Consider the following 24338-nt stretch of genomic DNA (forward strand, 5'->3'; position numbering starts at 1 on the left):
GCCTGAATCTGAATCAACAAAACCTGCCAGACAGACAAGTTTGTCTCTCAGAGGCTGCCCTGTCTCAGGAATGCACTTCCCATACATGTCAAACAGAGTACCATGCAGACCCTCATCAAGTGGAACTGTGATGAGTGGATGGGATACCGTGTATCTGTCCCAGGGGTTCCACCTGTGTCCCTCAATGTCAGGGGCAACAGGTGGTGAAAAATGATTCTGTTGAGGATAAACTAATGGCTAGGTTTGTTAGAGACCCAGGGCCATTACTGTAGTTACCTTCTAGGATCCTATGAACCTATGATCCTACTAAACTCCCAGGTGACATGTATCAAGAATAGCATGCTGTGTCAAGGGTATGCATGCAAGCTTACACTGTCTGCCCCCATTGTCCCTGACACACTGCCCTACACATATGCACCTAGTTAACCGTGCACATTTACAGCTGTACCTTGGCGACGTCACATTCCTGCATTGCCACCATGCCATTCTATGCTGCTGTATTGGCAGCAGTTCTCGATGGCATAGACACACAGACACCCATAACAGAAACAGAAAAGGTCTGAGAGACAATGGGCAGTCAGCAATACTAACACCAAAGCACCATCATGGAACAAAAGTACATAAACTGTGATCCGTACTCATGACACATGTCAGCAGACACCACTTTACAGGGCATAACACTACTGCACTACTAATTGTTAGTAACTGTACTATAGTCACCCTGTGCATCAGACACATATTAGCATGTCCCTCCATCGATGGCATAGATGACAGGAATGTGGCACAGGTATCCTCACATGTACAAGATATAGTGTGGGGTTGCCAGAGGCCTAGGCTGTGCCACACAATGAAAATTGTGTGTGTGTGCGTGTATGTGTGTGTGTGTGTGTGTGTGTGTGTGTGTGTGTGTGTGTGTGTGTGTGTGTGTGTGTGTGTGTGTGTGTGTGTGTCTTGAGGGGTACTTGTCAGCTGGGCCATGGAGAGGAGCTGTGTGTGTTTGATGGTGACCTGCATGTGACAGTGATATGTGAGCGTGTGTGTGTACACAGTCAAGGCACGTGCTAGCCCTACACAAGGGTATGTTGGATGGCTGTGGCCTGTACAAAACAGGATATACAGGTCACCATCTCAAGCCATGAACATGGGAACTGGTCTTGCCAGGAGTGGCACTGGCACCACCATGCCCAGGATCAGATGAGGTACTACTTGCTGATGGTGACTGGTGTCTGCTGGGTTAGTGTCCCTCACAGGATCACCCAGGACCATGTGCTCATGGCCTGCCACATTGTGGTGTGTACAGCACCCCCCTTTGGTAGTGCTGGTGGTACTGCCACTATGGGAGTATGACTGTGCATGGCCACGTGGGCTCTCAGCTCATGTTGTTGCTGACCTATGTCCATATATCTGATGCACTACTCCCACCACATTTCCAGCACATACATTGCACGGTTAAGGATTGACAATGTCTCACCCCACCATCTATCCACTACATTGGTGAAATGATGTAGGGCATTACCAATGCCATGGATGGAGTCACGGATGCCAGGCAGTGATGCACCCATGATCCTGAATATCTCTCTGGTGTTGCATTCAGAACATGCCCGCGCCTCCAGGATGGACTGAAACATGTGTTGGGTGACACATGCTGTGACACATCTGACAGATGGTGGATGGCCAGCAGTCATCCTTTGAGCAACCCTGTTAATCTGCCTGTGTGGGACCTCACCAGATCCATGGCAATGGGTACTGTCCACAGTCACATATGCCATAGTCACCACACTCTCCTGTTCGATGCCACCACCCTCAGACTATCCAATATCTGTGGGTGCAGGGGACTGGGTATGTGTGGGCATACTGACTGTGTGCAGGGACATTGGGGAGGAAGTGGGATGTCAACACATGGGACAGATTCAGCCCTCAACACCACCATCTGTGCCTCACTATGGCTACCATCATCACCAGAGTCTGATGAGACATTGACCTCAGGTTATGAGGTGGACATACTACAAACCCCATGGTCACCTGTGAGGAAGAAGACAACATGACTACATTACTTCCTGCACTATTATGTCAGCTGCTCCACAAACACATATACACACACACACACACACACACACACACACACACACACACACACACACACACACACACACACACACACACACACATACCTACAGGTGAGGTGCCACAACTGCATTGGAAGCTGTGCCACCCACCTCCACGACATATGGTGTGATGGATCTTTGTGAACTGGTGGCTGGACCCAGGTTTGCCAGGAGCTCCTCTGCAGCTGAGAGTGGTTGTAGTGTTACAGGTACTCCAACAGGGCCAGCACAGTCCCTGGCCACAGCTGTGGCCCTTTGCCGTGCATTATTTATCATGTCTGTAGCACAGTGTCAGACCTGCTCATAGATCCTTTGCTGTTGCCCAACATGATTCACTGATGTCACAAGGTCTGACCACAGTGCAGAGCATTGTTGCTGATTATGGTGACTCCTTCACAGCAGGATCTGGTGATAGAGTCTCAGTCCGTTGAGTATGGCAGCATTCTCCGCTTCTGAAAATGGTGGGTTCCTTCATCAGTACATCACTCCTGAAAGACAAAAAGAGAAGAACACATCACAGGACCACATACATTGCTCTCCATTATGTATTCACCCTGCACATGCACATTTGACAGCACTATCCTCCACCAACTCCCACATCATACCCCACCATCCATCACCACAGTATGTATGTGGTTACAGCAACATAGTGCCAATACATCATGCATTGTCTTCCTGATCTTGCTATTTCCTGCTACTTGGTACATGTTCTCTTAGGTATTCCACTGCATTTTACTGTTGCACCAATTACTGCTTGTGTATAGCCTGTCAATATTGTATGCAGTGGTGTCAGCCTCCTACCGTTTTAAGCACCTGGGCTGTAGGACCACCTCTTAGGTCTCTCTGGCCTTTGTCCCTCAGAGTCTGGAATATATAGCTGCACAATGTCCTACAGTTTCCCCTGGCAGTCTTGTTGACATGGGCATCCTGGCACAATGTAGCAACTACCTCATGTACACAGATAGCCATCTAAAACACTACCAAACAACACAATTTGTGAGAGATAAAATTACATTAGAAACCTACAATCCATGCTTTCTCCCTGTTAAGGCCACATATCTGGCACTGAACAGGGTATCAACACAATCAGCACACCTCACACACCACCCACACCTACACAACACACACCCTCATATGCATAGGTCCTCAACATACCCATCCACTAACAAAGGAGACCTCTGAGGCAAAAACATACATGATCTCCACAGCCCTCCACTGCACATACTATGCATAGCCGCACACCTTTGTCCCACAGCCATGAAGGTGTCACCATAAATAAAACATATTAGTTATAGGAGACTCCATTGTGAAACACACAGATGTGCCTCTCACCAGGCTCTATATGGGACAGGTTAGAGTTACTAGTCTGCAAGGTGCCAGAATCTGCCATATCACATATGCACTGCTGTCTCTCAACAAAAGGTACTGTCATGAGTGTGTCACAGTTCATGCTGGCATGCCTGACCTGACACGTACCTCTCTGGACAGTATGCAGTGCAACATGATTGAACATGCTGATTATGTGTCCCAGGCAGGTATGTCCCTAGCCTTATGCAGCATTCCGCTGTCACCCAAATTGATGCTGAAATTCAGTCAGGAAATGATTGACCTTAACAATTGGCTTGTTATCCTGTGCCATTTCAGGGGGATCCAGTACCTGTGAGCCTGGGATGATATGATCAACAGACCACGGTGCTTTCCAGAGATGGCCTCCAACTGTCTCAGCTGGCCTTCATTCATCTGGCAATGGTTCTTGCCACCCCCATAATGCTTTTTTTTAGGAGACGTGGTGAGATTAACACTACCAACATACAACTGTCAACACATCACACATTGAAGGCCATTATGCTAAACTCTAGGAGTCTAAACATGAATCTGTGCTCATTGCAAGCATTCATAACCCTGGAAAATGCTGACAACTGTACAGTCACAGAAACATGGTTCAAAGCTGCAGAGAGCACTCCATACTTACATGATCACCCATCCTATCATACAGTCAGACCCCAAAGTATGGGCGCTAAAGCCATGGGACATGTGGTTTCACTATATATGAAAGGCATACACACTTCAGGTAGTACAGCCAGTAAGATGCACAGAGAACACTGCACGGGCAGTTCACCATTGCCAAGACAGCTATGCAAATCATAGCTAGTTACTGGCCCCAACATGTGACCAGGAAGTCCATTTTTGCCTATATGGACCTGATCAACTGTATCAGGATTCAGGTTTGTACCATGATCCTGGGTTACTTGAAATACCCAAACATGCATTGGAAGATGTGCTCATGCCAGCGCACAAATGCCCAGAGATCCAGCAACAGTGGAAATGCAAACACCTCAAAGCATCTAGGTGCTACCCCCACACAAGGTGAAGGTCTGTTGGAGTTGATATTAGACAAAATGGGTAACCACTGCACCATCTAGACAGTGTCATCCTCCGTGGTCAAAGCAACCATAATGTGGTCACATTTGCAGTCACCATCTCCCACAATACCCATCTAGCTAGGGTCAGACATACATAAAACTCCAAAGTTGAATACAGCCTCCTGAGGGGTGGAATACACAGCTTTGCAGCCCCCACCTCCTCTGTAGGAACTGGCGCCAATATCCAGAAATACACAAAAGTGCTATACGCGCATTTGTGTAGATGCATGGAGTCAGGCATACCTGACAGGACTACATCATCCTCTGCAAGGATACATCTGTCTGGTGGACATCTGCCAATAAATAGCATCTATAACAGGGATGACATACTGCTGTCTGAGACAAAGTAGGAGCAGGTGCCCATTTGACGCAATGTCACCTTAACCTGAACTAGCAAATGGGATCACTACTGGAATCCTGCAAAGCAAACCCCGAGCCCACATTGGCAACATCTACTACAGACAATCATCCCCTCTTCTTCACATATGTCTGCAACATCAAATGAATCACTCAGCTTTTCTCAGTAGTGGTGGTCAAGGTCACCAAATATACAAGTCCTGTAGGTACAGCACATGTGATGCTTGACAGATTCAGTGTAGGCTTCAACCCCTGTCCCCTCATCAGCACATCAGGACATCTCCAGTACCTCCCCCCTTCCCCTTATATGTAGGGAACAGTCACTACTGCCACCTCAAAATCATGCTATACAGCCACCATGGGAGCCTATCACATCACAGTATGCATCCTATATGACCCCAAGCATGACCTTAGAGCACCATAAGGCACTGTATTCCACCAAGGCCTGACTAAAGCCTTTGTCCCAGCTGAGTGGAGAACACCCACTGTCACCCCTTTGCACTAAGGTGGGGGCATCCACCAATCCAGCACATTATAGACCCATCAATCTAAGTAGGCTGATCTGCAAGGCCATGGCACAGTCTGCAGTGAACTTCATTAACAAGGACATTGACGACATCCACACACTCCATCATGCACAGTTAGGCTTTGTCAAGGTGGGGATTATGTCTGTTACAGTTGGTTGACCTTTTTGACGCAGTCACCAAAGCCATGGCTGGGGGGGGTGACAGTGCACACTGCCTACCTTGACCTGGCCAAAGACTTTGACAGTATTCCCCACTTAGCAATAATAGATATAAGGTCCCACCTAGGCATCAGTCCATATGTCACCAGATGGGTAGCACACTGGTGCAGTGACTGGACCCACCTAGTCCACATAGGGAAATACCCCCAAGTGGTAGACCCATAACTAGTGGTGTAACCTGGTGTTCTGTGTTTGGGCCTCCGTTATGTGTGATGTACTCTTCTGAGGTGCAAGGCACAGCCATTTGGCTATGGCTGACCATGTTTTCAGATGACTGCATGCTGGCTGCTGTCGCTGGATTCCCTAGTGATGAGGCCATCTAGAAGGGGTTGGGAGTGTGGCCTAATGGTTAAGGTGTTTGCCTTACAAACACAAGGTGCAGGGTTTGAGTCTCACAAGGGATAATTGGCTAGGCTTAAAATGGCTCGCGAGGGCAGTTAGCTTAGTACTAACCTATGAACCTATGAACCTAAGTGGGTCTCACACAGACACATGACTAGTGCCAGAAACATGGCCTCAGGCTGCATACCATGACATGCAGCATGATCCCCTTTGGGGAGAGTGATGTTCCCACATATTATCACAGTACTAACAACATCCTAAGCACATAGACAAGAGGGTTATATGCACACAGGTTGATGTCAACATGACATTTGTCCCCCATGTTGCTTCCATTGTAAGGACAACCTTCTACATGGCCCACCTCATACATAATGGTATGTCATCCAGGGATATGGGGGTCACAACATCCCTGTATTCCTCTCTAATAAGGACCATTATTGAGTATACTGCCCCTGTGGTCATTTACCTCGCAAAGCACATGCAGCAGCTGTGGAGGTCACATAGGTTCCCCAGCAGGGAATACCAGGGCCTCACACATTTACCATACACAGATTAGCCCATCCCTCTACTCAGTTTCATACAGACTCCTCAGAGGTGAATTCTGTCTGGCATACAAGGTGATCATGGACCCCACCTTGATGGGACTGCTGCACAACCAAATGTCAGGCTCCACTCTATTCACACACACACACACACACACACACACACACACACACACACACACACACACACACACACACACACACACCCTCAACCTGGTGTGACATCAACAAGACTTGGAGGGTCACTTGTGTGCTCCACACACTCACTCAGCTGTGGAATGGACACCTTCTCCACATCAGCCAGGGTAGCTATTTACACCTTTTGAAGTGAGACCTGCATAACTGGACGGTTAACCAGATATACATACTTGGGATACCACTTGTGTCCCTGTTGGACTGGGGCATCAGGTGCTGACTTGCATACGCATAGACTAAACTCTGGGCTAGGCTTATGAGGCCCAGGGCCAATGGCCTAGTAACCTCGTATGATCCCAGGTATTCCAGTTCTGGTCCATGTGTTGTCACAGACTGTGGTGTTATATGTCCACACCCATCACTGCCATCAATTGCTGTGTGTCACCTGTGGGCAACATCTCAGTACCATCTCATGCAGCCACCATCCAACAAATAGGTGAGTGGTACTACAAGTGTATGGGGACATTCCAGCAACATCTGTGCTACACAATTACAGACAGCACTGCAACGGTGGTGTAGGTTATCTTCCTTATAGGTGTCTGACATCTGCAGTACACAGATATTTGCAAAATGTGTACATGTGCCTGATATATGTGGACCCTCAGCCAGACAAATTGGGATGTCTGGAAAACAGTTGGACAATAGGTATGGGTTGCTCACAGACTGTGGAGAATCTGGCTGCCACACACCAGTCCCCTCAGAGAACAGTTATGGTACATTAATAGCTGGTACTGCATTTATTCCCTTACATTGTATGCTTGATATGTACACTCTGCTACTGAGGCAGAGCCTGTGTCTCCCCGGTACATCTGGCTATTACCTGCTGTCCTGTTTCCAGGGTGTCAACAGGTATGCTAGCCATAGCTCTCAGGCAATGAGATAAAGGTGTGGAGTACATAGTGACCTAGCCAGAGTATGTCAGGAACAGTCAGGGACACTTGAACAATGTGTGAACTATGCCTGTGTGATATTCACAGACTGAGAGGAGCTGACTGACAGTACATCATGTGACATGCCAGTTGTATCCACCAGTACTTACTGTCACTATTGTGTAATACACAATTCAGTGGCATTCATACATTAGCTCACCATTGCTGGGGGACTCAGGAGCCAGAGCTGTGATCTATGTCATAGCAGACACAGACAAAAGGGGAGACTGTAGGTGCTGGACAGCTGAGTAACAGCAACATGTCATTCCAAGTTATGTTCTACAGACACCACTATTGTAATCCCTATTTCCCGTGGCTGCACCCCCCCCCCATCTGTTTCCCATTACACAGGGAATTCCATTACATTCCTGGTATAGTGCTGTACTGCTTTGTGTGCAGAAATCCAGTGGTATATTCCTTGGATAGTGCATTCTGCCTTCATAAAGAAAGTTACAGACCTATTTACCATAGACCACAGCTTGCCTTTTGTAGGTAATGCTCATGAAGAGGTGATTGCCTTTGCAGAAGTCTGTGACTCACACTTGCTAACTGCATCCAGAACAGCTGGGTTGCATTTTCATTAGCCAATGGCATGGCAGCACAGTGCTATAATTAAGGTATGCATGTAGGCCTTGACCCTTTTCCTGGCCTGTGAAGAGGAAATTATTGAGGTCTGGTGACTACAGCATCACAGAGGGTAAGAAGAAATACTGTCCACTGTTTGGAATGATGTGGTATAGCCACAGTTTTGTATGCTATGTTTGGCCATTGTTAACAGACTTTCTGATTCTGTGGCAAGTTACTGTTTAACTATGTGTGTTGGTTCAGTAAGGAGACAGACAGATGTGAGTGTCATACATCATTTTTATCTGAATTTGGATGCTGCTGCAGTTGCCGCTGGTCTATCAGCTGTATATGGTTGTTGGGGAAGACTGTGACATATGTCCCTGTCACTTGACCCTTCCCCCATTATATGCATGGGTGTTGTGTGGATGCCCTGTTCTAGGTGTTTGGGAGGAATGGTAGGTCTGTAGCAGGTAGCTGAACATACTGCTGCATGCGTTGCAGGCTGCAGCTGCTGCATTCTAGCCAGGAGTCATACTGGGGATTGTGAATACATTAGGGGACAACAAGCTGTATGTGTCAGTGAGGGAGCAGTGTTAGCTCTGTTGTCACAGCATAGCCAGGGTGAAGGTACCTATAGCAATCAAGGTGAGGTATGTGCCTCTGGTACATATGTTAAGTAGTAATATCATCCAGAGAGTGGTAGGCAACATTTAGGACACCTATTCATATTTGTGACATGTGTCCCACCCTACAGGCCTTTGAAGTACTAATGTGGGTGGCAATGACTGCGTTAGCAGCAATCTGTTCTGCTATACATTGCAGGGCTCAGTTGTTTGTATGTTGTATTGACAAGCATGTACTTGCTGTGCAATGGACTGGACTGTAGGCCAGGACTGTGGGTGTCCAAATATCACACATGCCAGGAATGTAACAGATATAGCTACTGACTCATTATTATGGCAGGTGTAGTTGCAAGACCTATGTGCATGCATACAATGTGTTACACAGGATTCCCATAGAGATGTGTGTTCAGATGGGTATGCCGTGTGACACTGACCTGTCTGTCATGATTTTGTAACCTCAATCTTCACTGACTTGCCAGTAGTTCAGGACACAGAATAGGGTTTATGAAAATCATGCCATAAGTAGGTGGCACAAGTGTGGACATTCTGCAAAAGTACATGCAGTTGTCAGCTCTACCTGATATTGTAGGCCTCCCGCACATCCATCAACATGTATTTGGGCGGGTACTGGTTCAGTGTCTGCATCACAGGCCCAAGTATGCTGTCATTTATCCCATTATATGTAGGAGTAGTGTTTCACTGGCAATCAGGATATGTTTATAGGAACAGCATTGCTGTGTCAGAACTGAGTAGCCTAGTGGGGGCAATAACTATGCTGTAGTTGACAGGATCCTTATTTCAAAACATGGCAAGTGTCATTTTTTTTTTGCTGATGTGCATCACTGGAATTCATGATATATTTATAGAAACAGCAACCATTCCTCAAAGCTAAGTGGCCTAGCGGGCAAATATACTATGTTATAGTTGAGAGGTTCCTGGGTTCAAGCCTTGACATGGGTGACTGATATGCAGAAGAGATGATTAAAGCAATTTTTAGTTGTTGTGTGTCACATCACTTAGCTCTGCTTAATCATCATCATCATCAGCTCCCTTTTTCCCATTTTTTTCTACATGGGGTCGGGATATTGTGTTAACTGTCACCAACTCACTTGATTCAGTGCCACACTCCTGCCGTCTTCAACAGTCATGCCTGACTGTCGCAGATCTTTTTCATATAATCCATCCACCCTCTTTGCTGGATGTCCTCACTTCCTCTTATCTTCTTCCTGTCTGTCCCAAATCTTCCTCACCAGATTGGCTTCTGATTTTCTACACATGTGCCTAAACCACCGTAATCAGTTCTTTTTTATCTTTTCTGCAATTGGAGCTACTTTGGCTTCTGCTGTTATGTCCTCATTTCTTCATCTGTCCCACAGTGTGCATCCTACCACCTTTCTCAGGCACTTCATTTCCATCACCTCTAGCTTCTTCAACTGTTCTGCCCTTATTGTCCAGGTTTCTGTACCATACAGTAGTACTGGTCGCATCACTGTCTTGTACACCTTACTTTTCAGCTTCTTTGCAATTCTTCTGTCACAGACTACACCTGATATTCTATGCCAGTTGGCTGCAGCCCCTCTAATTCAAGCTTTGAACTCTTCATTCAGACTACCCTTCTCCTCAACCACCCCACCCAGATACTTGAAGCTGTTTACCTGTTCCACTATCATCCCTTCTATCTCTATTCTCAGCTTCTTCTGATTTCCCCAATTTGCTGCTATTACCACCATCTTATCTGTGCTTAATTTCATCCCATGTGTTTTCAGATTTGCATTCCATTCTCCTGTCCTTTGCTGAAGTTCTAGCTCAGAGTCTGCATGTACTGCCACATCATCTGCATACAGCAGCTTTGTTGATTTGTCCCCTACAGCCTGTTTACTAATGTAGTCCATCACAAGTAAGAACAGCAGTGGGGTCAGAGCTAAACCCTGGTGTACACCCACTCCCACTGGAAACCCCTCTGTGAGGCCAAGCACACCTCGTAAGTGAGTCACTGGGTCCTTGTACATAGCCACCACTAATCCTACTAATGTTTCTGGAACTTCAAACCAACACAGTACTGCCCAGATTAGCTTTCTTGGGACCTTGTCATATGCTTTCTCCAAGACTAGGAATGCCCAGTTGGACTCTCTCCTCATCTATAGCTTCTTCTCAAGTATCTGTCTCAGTGCAAACATTGGGTTAATTGTGCTGCATCCTGATCTGAAACTGAACTGTTCATCTCCCATATTACATTCTACTACTCTGCATATCCATTTATCAAGCACTCTCCCCAGAACTTCGATGCAATATGGTAGGAGTTTGATGCCTCTGTACTGCCCACAGTTGTGGATGTCCCCTTTGTTCTTGTACACTGGCACGTGTATGCTTATTCTCCACTCATCTGGGATATGCCTTTCTCTCCACATTGCTATTAGCACCCTCAGGATACATTTCTCCCCTATCTCTCCCACCATCTTTATCATATCTGCTGTGACCTCATCTGTGCCGGCTGCTTTCCCTGACTTCATTTTCCTTAGTGCTGTTCTTACTTCTTCTAGGGTGGGCTCCTCTTCTTCTCTCATCGTAGGCTATTTCTGGAGCAGTACAGCTTCTGCAAGGTTTTCTTCATTCAGAAGATGCTGAAAATACTCCTTCCATCTGCCTTTGATGAGGTTGTTGCTGGCATCCATTATGAAGGGTGTCTGACTATCTTCTTTATCTTTCTGTCTTTGCCTTGCAACCTGATATAGTTTCTTTGTGCCTCTTACCGAGTCACTTTCCAGAAGTTGGTAGAGTGCCTTTGGTGCCCTATTCCTTGCTATTACAACTTCTTTCTTAGCTTCTTTGTTAGCCAACCGGTAGTCCTTCCTAGCCTGGTCAGTCTTTTCTATCTCTCACTTCTTCCTGCACTCCTTGTTTCTTTTGATGACTTCCTGGACTTCTGCATTCCACCACCAGCTTTAATAATGTATCTTATTTCCATACCCGGCTCAGCCACATATCTTTTCTGTAGTCCTAACACATGCTGTTATTAAGTGCTGCCATTCTTCTTCAACTCCACCTATTTCCTCCTTTTCTGGGAGTGCTAGAGCCATGGGTAATTCCTTTAACTGCTGTACTTTCTCTCCAGTCAACTTCCAGGTCTTCAGCCTGGTCTCTGTTGACATTAGAGCTTTCTCTGACCACTGCTTGCAGCTGATTGTGGCAACTAGTGGTTTATGCTGTGAGCTGTTTCACTGAGGATGACTTTGCAATCATGCAATCTACCCCAGTCCTGTCCTTACTAGGAGGAAGTCTACCTGAGTTGCATGTTGGCTACTCTTGTATGTGATCTTGTGACTCTCTCTCTCTTTTTGATCCACGTGTTGGCTATTATTAAGCCATTTGCCAGACAGAAGTCTGGAATGGCTTCTCCTTCTTTATTCCTGTTGCCCCACCCATGTGGACCGAGGCAGTCCTCATATCCTGTTCTGTCTGTCCCAATATGTGCATTCATTTCACCATTATCAACACCAATTCATGTTGTCCTGCTTTATCTAGTAGGTCCTGCAACTTCTGCTTCTGTCTGAATGCACTCTTTTCCTCACTATCACAACACTGCTGCTGTGGGGCATAGGCTGAGATTATGAATACTGCCCTATCATTACACTGAAGTCTGATTGCCAGGAATCTGTCATTAATTCTGATTATATCCCTCACTGCCTTCTGAAGCCTCTCTCTCACCACAATTTCTACACCATTTCTAGCCTGTATCCCACCTGAGTAGTAATGTCTGGATCTCAAGTCAAGTGGCTTTGCTGTACTGCCCTTCCACCACTTAGCTCTGCTTAAACCTGCACCAATTTTAAAAAAAGAAAAGAAAAAAAAGATGATAGGAAAGTGGCGAAATAGGGGAAAGAAGGGGGGAAAACTATGTGAAAAGCAGGTAGGGATGTGCAGGATGGTTGTAGGAAAGTACCATAGTTCTCCATTTCTTCTACAGCAACAGCTGTGCAGGTTGCAGACAATTTGGAATTTGCAGCCTCAGAAGGCATCATAAATGTGTTGATTGTTGCATGTAATGATTAAAGTGTGTCCAGTGGACATGGGTGCAAAATACAGAGATATGTATGTGGTGATATTTTCCTTGTGATAAAGATGGCCATTTTTTTTAAGGAGAGAGTGGAATGTTGGGGAAGGGATATAGGTACATTCTGGGAGGTAAGTTGGGTAGGAGAGGTAGCATTTGCAAACAGACAAAACAGAGAAGACAGCAGACAGGGGCAGTGTATGACCCATGGGGGGTATACACCTTGGATGAGGAGGGTGTTGTGGAATCAGAGAACCAACTGCCCCCAGATGGCAGCAGTTGAACTGAGACCCCACCCATGGGCAGTTACCACTATTCCTTTGGAGCCCTGAAGATGACTGTGCTGGGGTCTGGGTGCCGGAACTGGCCTGCCCCTCCAGGTGCACCAGTTTGCCCTCAGTCTGCTGCAGTCAATTGTCCAAATTACAGTGGACAATTCTGGGTTCCATCCCTGGGAGCTGTTATTGGGTGGTCACTCCTTCTCCACACCCAATCTCAGGGGGGACAGGTCCCATCCCCAGAGGTGGTTCCACCCATGGGAGGTGCAGGACCAGTAGAGAGGGCAGCTCCAGGTTGGGTCCCAGACTTGCTGGAGCATGGTCCTTGGCCAGTTGAGGTGGGGTAGGTGGATCCGCAGGAACCGGCCTACCCACATGTGCTATGGTGATGAGGTTTTTTCAATGTGTATAGGTTAGTCATGTACAGCACATTTAAACATTAGTTATAACAGCATGTAAGGGTGTTCCAATTAACCCAGAATGATAATATTGCATAGCATACAGGAAAAAATAATAAATTGAATAACAGTCAGCATTGCAACAGCATGCCAGTAACAGTTACAGCAAAAGGCCAACAACATTGGTATTTCAATAAGGTATGTTAGTATGCAACCATTGTAATATATAACAATAATAAAACACAAGGTCCAACACTAGGTTTTGAGAACAACATATGTGAAACTGAAACCATACCCGTTGTATAACAATAATAATTTGTGATGCAGATAAGGGGTGGGGGGAGAGAGAGGCATTCCATTAACAACAGTAGAGGCTATACTGTTTGCAACAGTACTGTTCTATACTCTACAGATCTGCCCTGGCTTGATGTATACGAGTATCCTATAGCTTTTGTAGCATGTACATACCTCTGAAGCTATCCATATGGGACAGTATGGGCCAAGCTGTAACACTTACAGGTACAAAACTACAGGGGACAATTGCATGTCAGGGGAACATATATGACTATGAAGGGGTACTGTGCACTGTTGCTGTGTGAGTGTGCTACTGACATATTTCAACTGGATATTATATCTGTGTCCAAGAGTTTTGACAACAGTGGTCACTATCCATGACAGTGTGACACTTGAGAGACATGTGTTATGCACAGCACGGACAGTTTACCCTTATCCTGCCATCCTTGGCAGGCATGGCGTTAGACTCTCAGCAAACATTCACAGATGCGCCAGGCATACAGCTGTGCCAACAATAAATCATTTTATTTGTCTAATTAACTAGGAATTGTAGTGTGGAATAGGAATAGTAGTAGTGGAACTTTGAATTTTGGCAGTATGACTGGTATAAGGAGAGAGCTAGCTGATATGATGGACAGAAGGAAGGTTGGTATATTGTGTGTGCAAGAGACCAGATGGAAGGGTAGTAAGGCTAGGTGTATCGGAGGTGGGTTAAAATTTTTTATCATGGTGTGGATGGGAGGAGAAATGGTGTAGGCATTATCTTGAAGGAACAGTATGCTAAGAGTGTTTTGGAGGTGAAAAGAGTGTTGGATAGAGTGATGTTTATGAAGTTGGAAATTGATGGTGTAATGATGAATGTTGTTAGTGCATATGCTTCACAAGTTGGATGTGCAATGGATGAGAAAGAAAAATGTTGGAGTGAATTGGATGAAGTGGTGATGACTGTACCCAAGGGTGAGAGAGTGGTGATTGGAGCAGATTTCAATGGGCATGTTGGTGAAGGGAACAGAGGGGATGAAGAAGTGATGGGTAGGTATGGTGTTAAACAAAGGAATGCAGAAGGTCAGATGGTAGTGGATTTTGCAAAAAGGATGGACATGGCTGTGGTGAATACGTATTTTAACAAGAGGGAGGAGCATAGGGTGACATATAAGAGTGGAGGAAGATGCGCACAGGTGGAGTATATCTTATGTAGGAGGGCCAGTTTGAAGGAGATTGGAGACTGTAAAGTGGTGACCGGAGAAAGTGTAGTTAGGCAGCATAGGATGGTGGTTTGTAGGATGACATTGGTGATCAAGAAGAGGAGGAGGAGTGTGAGAGCAGCACCAAGGATCAAATGGTGGAAACTGAAAAAGGGTAATTGTGAGGTGGAGTTCAGGGATGAGTTAAGGCAGGCACTGGGTGGCAGTGAAGAGTTACCAAATAGCTGGTTAACTACAGCAGAGCTAGTAAGGGAGACGGCTAGAAAGGTGCTTGGTATCACATCTGGACAGAGGAAGGATGACAAGGAGACATGATGGTGGAATGAGGAAGTACAGGAGAGTATACAGAGAAAAAGGTTGGCAAAGAAGAAGTGGGATTGTCAGAGAGATGAAGAAAGTAGACAGGAGTATAAGGAGATGAGGTGAATGGCAAAGAGAGAGGTGGCATAGGCTAAGGATAAGGCAAATGAAGAGTTGCATGAAAGGTTGGACACTAAGGAGGAAGAAAAGGACCTGTACCGATTGGCTTGACAGAGGGACCGAGCTAGGAAAGATGTACAGCAGGTAAAGGTGATAAAGGATAATGAGGGAAACATACTCACAAGTGAGGAGAGGGTGTTGAGGAGATGGAAAGAGCACTTTGAGGGGTTGATGAATGAAGAGAATGAGAGGGAGAGAAGGTTGGATGATGCAGGGATAGTGAATCATGAAGTACAATGGATTAGCAAGGAGGAAGTAAGGATAGCTTTGAAGAGGATGAAGAATGGAAAGGCTGTTGGTCCAGATGACATACCTGTGGAAGCATGGAGGTGTGTAGGTGAAATGGCAGTGGAGTTTTTAACTAGATTGTTTAATTAAATATTGGAAAGTGAGAGGATGCCTAAGGAATGGAGAAAAAGTGTTTTGGTACCGATTTTTAAGAATAAGGGTGATGTGCAGAGCTGTAGTAACCACAGAGGGATTAAATTGATCAGTCACAGCATGAAGTTATGGGAAAGAGTAGTGGAAGCAAGGTTAAGAAGGGACGTGATGATTAGTGATCAGCAGTATGGTTTCATGCCGGGAAAGAGCACTACAGATGTGATCTTTGCTCTGAGAGTGTTGATGGAGAAGTACAGAGAATGTCAGAAGGAGTTGCAATGTGTTTTTGTAGACTTAGAGAAAGCATATGACAGGGTGCCTAGAGAGGAGTTGTGGTATTGTATGAGGAAGTCAGGAGTGTCAGAGAAGTATGTAAGAGTGGTACAGGATATATACGAGGGTAGTGTAACAGCGGTGAGGTCTGCGGTGGGAGTGATGGATGCGTTTAAGGTGGAGGTAGGGTTACATCAAGGATCAGTTCTGAGCCCTTTCTTATTTGCAATGGTGATGGACAGGTTGACAGACGAGATCAGACAGGAGTACCCATGGACTATGATGTTTGCAGATGACATTGTGATCTGTAGTGAGAGTAGGGAACAGGTGGAGGTGACCCTGGAGAGATGGAGATATGCTCTAGAGAGGAGGAATGAAGGTCAGCAGGACTAAGACAGAATATATGTGTGTGAATGAGAGGGAGGATAGAGGAATGGTGAGGATGCAAGGAGTAGAGGTGGCGAAGGTGGATGAGTTTAAATACTTGGGGTCAATTGTTCAGATTAACGGTGAGTGTGGAAGAGAGGTGAAGAAGAGAGTACAGGCAGGATGGAGTGGGTGGGGAAGAGTGTCAGGAGTGATTTGTGACAGACAAGTACCTGTAAGAGTGAAAGGAAAGGTCTACAAGAGGGTAGTGAGACCAGCTATGTTATATGGGTTGGAGACAGTGGCATTGACAAAAAGGCAGGAGTTTGAGCTGGATGTGGCAGAATTAAAGATGTTAAAATTTGCACTGGGTGTAAGAGAGTGGACAGGATTAGGAATAAGTATATTAGAGGGTCAGCCCAGGTTGGAAGGTTTGTAGACAAAGCCAGAGAGGGACAATTACGTTGGTTTGGACATGTGCTGAGGAGGGATGCTGAGTATATTGGAAAAAAGATGCTAAGGATGAAGCTACCAGGTAACAGGAAAAGAGGAAGGCCTAAGATAAGGTTTATGGATGTGGTGAGAGAGGACATGCAGGTGGTTGGTGTGACAGAGCAAGATGCGGAGGACAGGAAGAAATGGAAACAGGTGATCTGCTGTGGCGACCCCTAACGGGAACAGCTGAAAGAAGATGATGATGATGATGAACTAGGAATAGTAGTGTACTTGTTGATGGTTTATTTAATGAAGTCTTATGACCTTACTGAACAATGGTGTTTACATACTAGTGCTTCTGGACACAGAAACTACTGTACCACTCATACAGCTACTACAAACATTTATTTACTGTAAGTCCTGTGGGGAGAAGATCTGTTAATAATACCTAACTGTTTCTATAAATATTCACTACTACTTCTCTGTTTCTATAAATATATAGTACTACTTGTCTTTGGATTTGAATCCCAGTCTCTGTATGGTAAAATGGACAACATGCATATCATTTATCAAATTGAGCTACTGAGCCACTGCTCTGTGTTGATTGACTGATATGTGCCTAGAGCTCATCTGGTAACAAAATCCGACCTGGTCATATAGGTAGAGTGCCACACAAGACTGCAGTGACAATTGAACACACACGCATACGATTCATGCGTGACAGAGATAGTAGATGAACTATGTATTAATACTTGGAATGCAGGTGTACACATTTAATCACTAGTGGATGGGATTATGTGTGATGTATACAGAACATATCAGGGTGCTGGGTTGCCTACCTAACCCATATACAGTTGCAGATTGTATATTTGCAGTCTACAGCTATTACAGTTTCATACTTGCCTGCATCAGTGTAACTACGTTCAGGAATGCATATAGCTGAAATGCAAAGGTTAATACAAGACAATCCTGAGAGAAGCACACTATAATACCTTACACATTACTATTCTAGGTTCAGATCTTAGTGCAGAACAAATATCATAATGCATTATATCTTGAAGTACAGCTCCACATCTACACTTTAGCAAAACAGTTCTTTATCAACCAACATTCAGTCACTTCATGGTATTATACCAGTGTTTACTTCACAGCAGTTGTAAAAATCAGTTTCTTGACCAATAGCCCAAAATACACATAACATTTGGCACAACACACCTTTACTAGGGGTGACATGAAACAGTGACGGGTATACATCTAACAGTCTTTATTGTTGAACACTTGAAATAATGCAGACTTTGAAAGAAAGCTGTTATTCCACCATGTATGCAGTACTAACTTTATTTCCTTAACAATTCTGACTGCAGTTGTAGTTTATTTCCTGAAAATTATGAATGCAGTTAATTTATTCCCTTCACATTATGAATGTGGTTGTACTATATTACCAGAACATTATTAATAATACAGTATACACTTGTTATTCCTTAACATTAGTATTCCTTCACATTAGCAGGTTTCATGCTTTCATCTATATTGAACTGTATCTGGCATTACTCACTTATATCAGTCCAGATCTATGAACACATTCATTGCAGTACACTCACAACAGAATATACCTACTGACAGTTACTACTGTACTCTTTCTTAATTATATTAGTACATATTGCAGGGTATATCTGTACTCACCACATTATCGGTGCAACCTGGCCAGGCACCCTGCATGGGCCTCCAGGTTGAGATCTCTCTCCTCTGCAGCTGTGGAGACAGAAACTCACCATTATGAGTACACGTCTATCAGATATTCATACTAGACTTTGGTAAATCAATGCTTCCTATACTTACAAACGTGTGGGGCATTGTCATCCCAAGCTTCTTGGATCCACTGTGCCAAGAGTTCCCCCTTCCTATGCTTCAGGTCATCATAGTGGTGACACACCTGCTCACCTGTGTGAAGGATACCAACTGCACTGGTGACACCACATGCCAGCCAGTGCTTGGCCTCTGATTTGTATTCCAACCCTTGGTACTGGCCCTGCAGCAGCAAGATATCATGATCTTTCATGTGAAGCCCAACCATGACCCTGGACTTCAACATGCCACACAGTTGTGCCTGGAAGTGCGTACCCTCTCCAATTCCTGCCATAGTTCCTGCATAGGTCAAACTCCAACAAGTTCTGGCTGTATTCCCACCTGTTCAGCTTAAGTAAGGCTGTTTTCCTGCCCTTTACCACCATTGGACCATTTATAAAAATTCTAAGTGAAGCTTAGCACCGCACAAACCCACTGAGCTCAGCCGAGCAGTGCTTAAACTGACATAGCTTAGCAGTGCCCAAACAAGCTAAGCAGAGCTGCGCATTGCTAAGTACTGCAAAAACAGTCCTGATTAAGCATTGCTTGGTTTGGCTTAGCAGTGCTTAGCAGAGCTTAGCTAAGGTCAAACCTGATTTTATGAAAAATATAAAAAAATGTATTGCAACTATTTGTTCATTAATGATACTTTATTATTATGTGTATCTATTTTACTTTATATCACCTAAGCCTATGTACTTTATTTAGTTTATCTTGGAGTGTGACTTTAATGTATTGGACACTTGTGTGTAACTGGAGCTTTTCTCCTCGGGTCTCCCCTGAAAATGAGCTTCTGGCCCAGCTGGGCTAACCCAGTTAACAACTGTCAATATATACATGATTAAAAAAATAAATTGTTATAACAATTTTCTATCTCATGGAAAAGCTGAATGCCCTGTCTGTGTATTCAAACTGTGCACCTACTGTACACAAGGCTGTGACTCTAACCATTCAGCTACCAGGGATATGGTGACTATAGCTATAGATTTCTATATAGCTCCTAGTTACGTTTAAGCACTGCTGAGCACCACACCGTGCCTCACAAACATGCTCAGCTATGCTTACAAGTGACCTTTTACATTAAAATTAAAAGTATCCAGTTTCTATTTTTAGATGTCTGGCATGTGTCCATTGCTAAGTGCTGTGCTGTACTGTGCAAACACACACACACACACACACACACACACACACACACACACACACACACGCAAAAGAAAAAATAAATAAGGAAATAATATTTTACTTTTACATTTCAGTGCCATCTGTGCAGGTGGTGGGTAACTTATCTCCAGACACTGTAACACACCCCCTACACTAATGCTGTAACTGTGTTACATGTCTCTCTCTCTCAGTAGCATTCCTTCATTAATATGCAAGGTGATCTGCCAAGGGGGAGCTGCAGACATGGCTACGGTACACTCTGCAGGCTTCCCATTATTCTTACCCGGAGTTTATTGAATCCCCACCTTAGTTTTCAATGCTTGTAGTTTTATTGGAAGAATGTTCCAATAGGTTGGGAGGCTTTGTATAAGTCTTTTTTGCTTATAAGTACAGTAAAGGGTTTGAGTTGGTAATATATAAATAACAATTTCCTAATTTTTGAACTTAATTGCACTACTCCTGGGATGCAATTTATTTTCATATGGACTGCAGTAGCCTTCAGTTAGTTGCTTGAACATTAGTATGTTTAAAATGAACTGAGGCCTAGCTTCTCCTGACCAAATTTGGTTCTTTGCTTTGCCTTACACAGATATTCTTGATTGCTTGCTAAATTAATATAAAGTGTTTTTTGGCAGTTTTGTGTTACAGTGGTTTTTTTTTTTTTTTTTTTTTTTTTTTGCAGGGAGGGGGGATAATTGAAATAGCATATTCCAGATTGGTTAATAGGACATTAATAGCAATTCCTTTCCTGCCCTTAGTGCAGAGTAGATGCAAGATTCTATATGCTGTCTTTTTTGTTAATGATATATATTTTTTTTGCCTATTGCTCCGTGAGTGTTATAAATGCAAACATCTGGTCAGGTATTACTCTTAAATAAGACTGGTGGAAGGTGAAACAGGGAATACATGTTATTGATGTGTTATATTTGGTGGCTAATCTTTACAGCATCTCAGATAGTTTAATGTCAAACTCTGTTTTCATATTGCTAGTTTGTGGAAATGTATCCAGTTCCAAAGTATTCCCAAATCATCCTGGACATACTTATTTAAAGTTTTAGAAAATGTATGGGACTTGGCAATTACATTGTCATCAGTATATCATACAATTTTTTAGGTTCAGAGACTTCACAGATAAAGTTGTGAAGACTGCACTTCACAGATAAAGATTCTAGTTGTCTACTGATGTACTATGTTCTTCATCTGTAAATATGTTGTAAGTAATTGCTATGTAAATTTTTAATCACTATGTAATCCAATGTAAATACTGTCTGTTTATTTTAACTGTGGAGCTTTTCTCCCCGGGCCTCCACTGAAAATGGACCTACGTCCAGTCGGACACTCCCAGTCAACAAATTTAAATAAATAAATAAATAAATAAGGTTGTAGATTGTATGGCAAATCATTAAAGAATAATAAAAATGATCCTTGTAGTATGTCTATCATTGTAGTGTTTATGTCTGATTACTTCTTTTTAGAATGTATTATAAAGGGTCTGTTAACCAGATAGTTGTTAATCCACAGCATTTATTCCTGAGAGAAATCTATGTTGCTAAACATTTGCAGTAGATCTGTGTTTGACATTTTTGAAGGTTTGTATTAAGTCTAGGAAGATAACAACAGAGAGAATGTCCTTTTCCATTTTCCAGATTTATTTAGTAAGGATAATGATGTTACGTTACTACATATTTGTGAAAACTATGCTGCTTGTCACTAGGAATGTCATGTTTTTGAAGTATTCAAGTATTTACTCAAGACTGGCTTTTTTAGTATTTTAACAAGACAACCACTAGCTAGGTTCTGTTATTCACTTCACAAAGTGAGAGATGCCGCTTCATGATACAGCAGTAAAAACTGAGATAAGAGGTTAAGGTTTTATAAGTGATGGTTAGACTAAATGTGTGTGTAAGTTGTCCATTAAGAGATGGGATGGCAAGACTGAGGGACTTGGGATGCAGTGTACTGAATCTAGGATTTATATGCAGCTAGTTTGTTTTAGGATATTTCACACTGGACTTATTTTTAGATAGAATTGTGGGTATTCTGGGTATTTGAGCATTCAGTTCCTTGGGAGGGGAGGTGAAGTATTTGATAGAGGGTGGTAAGGGTTTCATTTAGATAATTAAGCCTGATATAATTTGCAGAGGTTTCATGGGTATCCTTGGGAATACTTAAAATATTTCTGGTTATTTAGGGGCTAACCAGAAATGTTTTCATTAGCTGAATATTCTTGTTTGCAGGTTGCATAGATAAGGGGTACTTTGCTGAATTTATTTTATATTCATATCATTTTTTAAGTCTCTGAAATATAGTATGTAGTTTGAACAGACCTCCCAATTTAATTTTTTTAGGTTGTATTTCAGCCGGATGATTCTGTTATTTTGAATACAACGTTTTCAGTAGGTTTAATTGTTTATGAATTGATATGATTATATTCTTGAATTCATAAAAAGCCGAGGTAGGGTAATTTGTGTGTACACATGAAACCACTTTATTATTTGTAATTCATAATATAAGGTTTGATCTGACAAATAGTCTGTTAAAGTAATTTACCATATGAATATTAAAAATAACATAGGGCAGTAACAGGGCAGTAATACCTCATTGTATGTGGTTCTGAATGGAAATAACGAAATTTGAAATAATTAAAACATTTCAGTTTTTTTTTAATTTTAGTGTTACTATTCTGAAAAAAAAATATGTTTTATGAGCTTGATTCAGACAGTGTTTCGATCGCTGAGCATTGTCAGTTTATAATGCTTTATTTTTTCTATAATTGATTTTTAGCGCTTTTTTATGAAGTTTGGAGAAGATTTATAGATGGTGGAAACAGATAATTTAAAATTTCCCAACTGAATCTGAACATTTGTCCAACGAGATCCACTACCACTGTTGGTGTTACTTCTTGTAAGTTTTGTGAAAGTTGTACATGTTTACTAGGGTAATTCGATGACCTGTAGTCTGATGAAAGTTATAACTTGGTTGAATATCAAATAAATGCTGCTGTTTTTGTTCGAGGATTCAAAGATTGCTACACATGTGGGGCTGCGTAAGCCTATACATGCTTTGTGTTGTGTCCATTCACTGCTACTTCTTGGGGTGTGTGTGTTTCCTATTGTAAAATCTTTGAGGTTGCAATTTCCTGTTTGTGAAGAATTTATTTTTCCTGGTTTGAAATGAATGTCTCCTGATAGAAGTAGCGTTATTAAGAAAGCAGCTACTCTGGCAAATTGAAGCATTTTTGACATTTTTGGGAAAGGTTGTTTTCAGAACAGTAGTTTATTTTAACCTTCAGAAATGGTTGTATTCCCCTTGGGTAAGGTGTTGAACAGGCAAGCCTAAGACTTGTAATACATCAGTATGATGGCTGAAAAACTGATGAACATTATAAAACTTGGAAAGCAAAATGGCAGTTCTGAGCTTAAACAACTAAGTTTTCAGTCATGCAAGAGTCATTCAAATGCATTAGTGCTTGTTTCAAAAGAATATTCCCCCTTATATCCTTCACATTTTTACAGTTTTTATTCTGCTTATACAATGGAAGAAATATTAATATACTTCTCATAATGAATTTTCATAATCTAGTAATTTAGTGATGCATGACAGCAAAGGCAAATCATTACTCAACACATCCAATAAATAACTGGGTTTACTCAATCACTTAAACATGGTTCATCAGGCACTAAGAATGGCTTTCTTTTCACTGCTGAGTTATTCTAACACAATGAACTATTTTACTTGCATAATTAATACAAATCACAATGGTAATTTTTCTAACTAGGCTGGCTTGATTTTTTGAAAACATTTGCAGAGAATATTATTCACTAAAACATCATGATACCCAAAGGCCCTTTGAAGGCAAAGAATTTTCATTTTGATTGACTATGAATATTGCCTGGGGCCTTCTTAACTAGACCTCTTAGCCTTTCAGAGTAACTGTCAGGACTTCATTACCATGAGATAATTCATGCAGGCAACACAAAAGGAAATAAGTCCCTTTTAATTTATTTGATGAAACAAGCTGCTTTGACTACCAAAGCAGTATTTCTGTGACTGAGAATATTACTTGTCTAAAATCATTTAAAATGCACAGTAAAACTTAAGTTTCACTTTGTGACAGCAGGACATGAGGAATTTTATGACAAGATTAGAAGCCAATGTAATAACTCTAATTAGAATTAGGCTTGTGATATTTATTGTTTAATTATAAGAAGTGACAGAAAAGGAAGACGGATCAGTTTGGTTTACTGAGTGCAGAATGACTGAATGTGGATGAAGTGTGCGGTTTTGCTTTGGGCACAGGGGACAGCGACAACTTACAATGCCTAGAGCACAGATCAGTGAAT

The sequence above is a fragment of the Protopterus annectens genome, chromosome 5.part0, assembly GCF_019279795.1.
Source record: "Protopterus annectens isolate FY-2018-M chromosome 5.part0, PAN1.0, whole genome shotgun sequence".
NCBI lineage: Eukaryota > Metazoa > Chordata > Ceratodontiformes > Protopteridae > Protopterus > Protopterus annectens.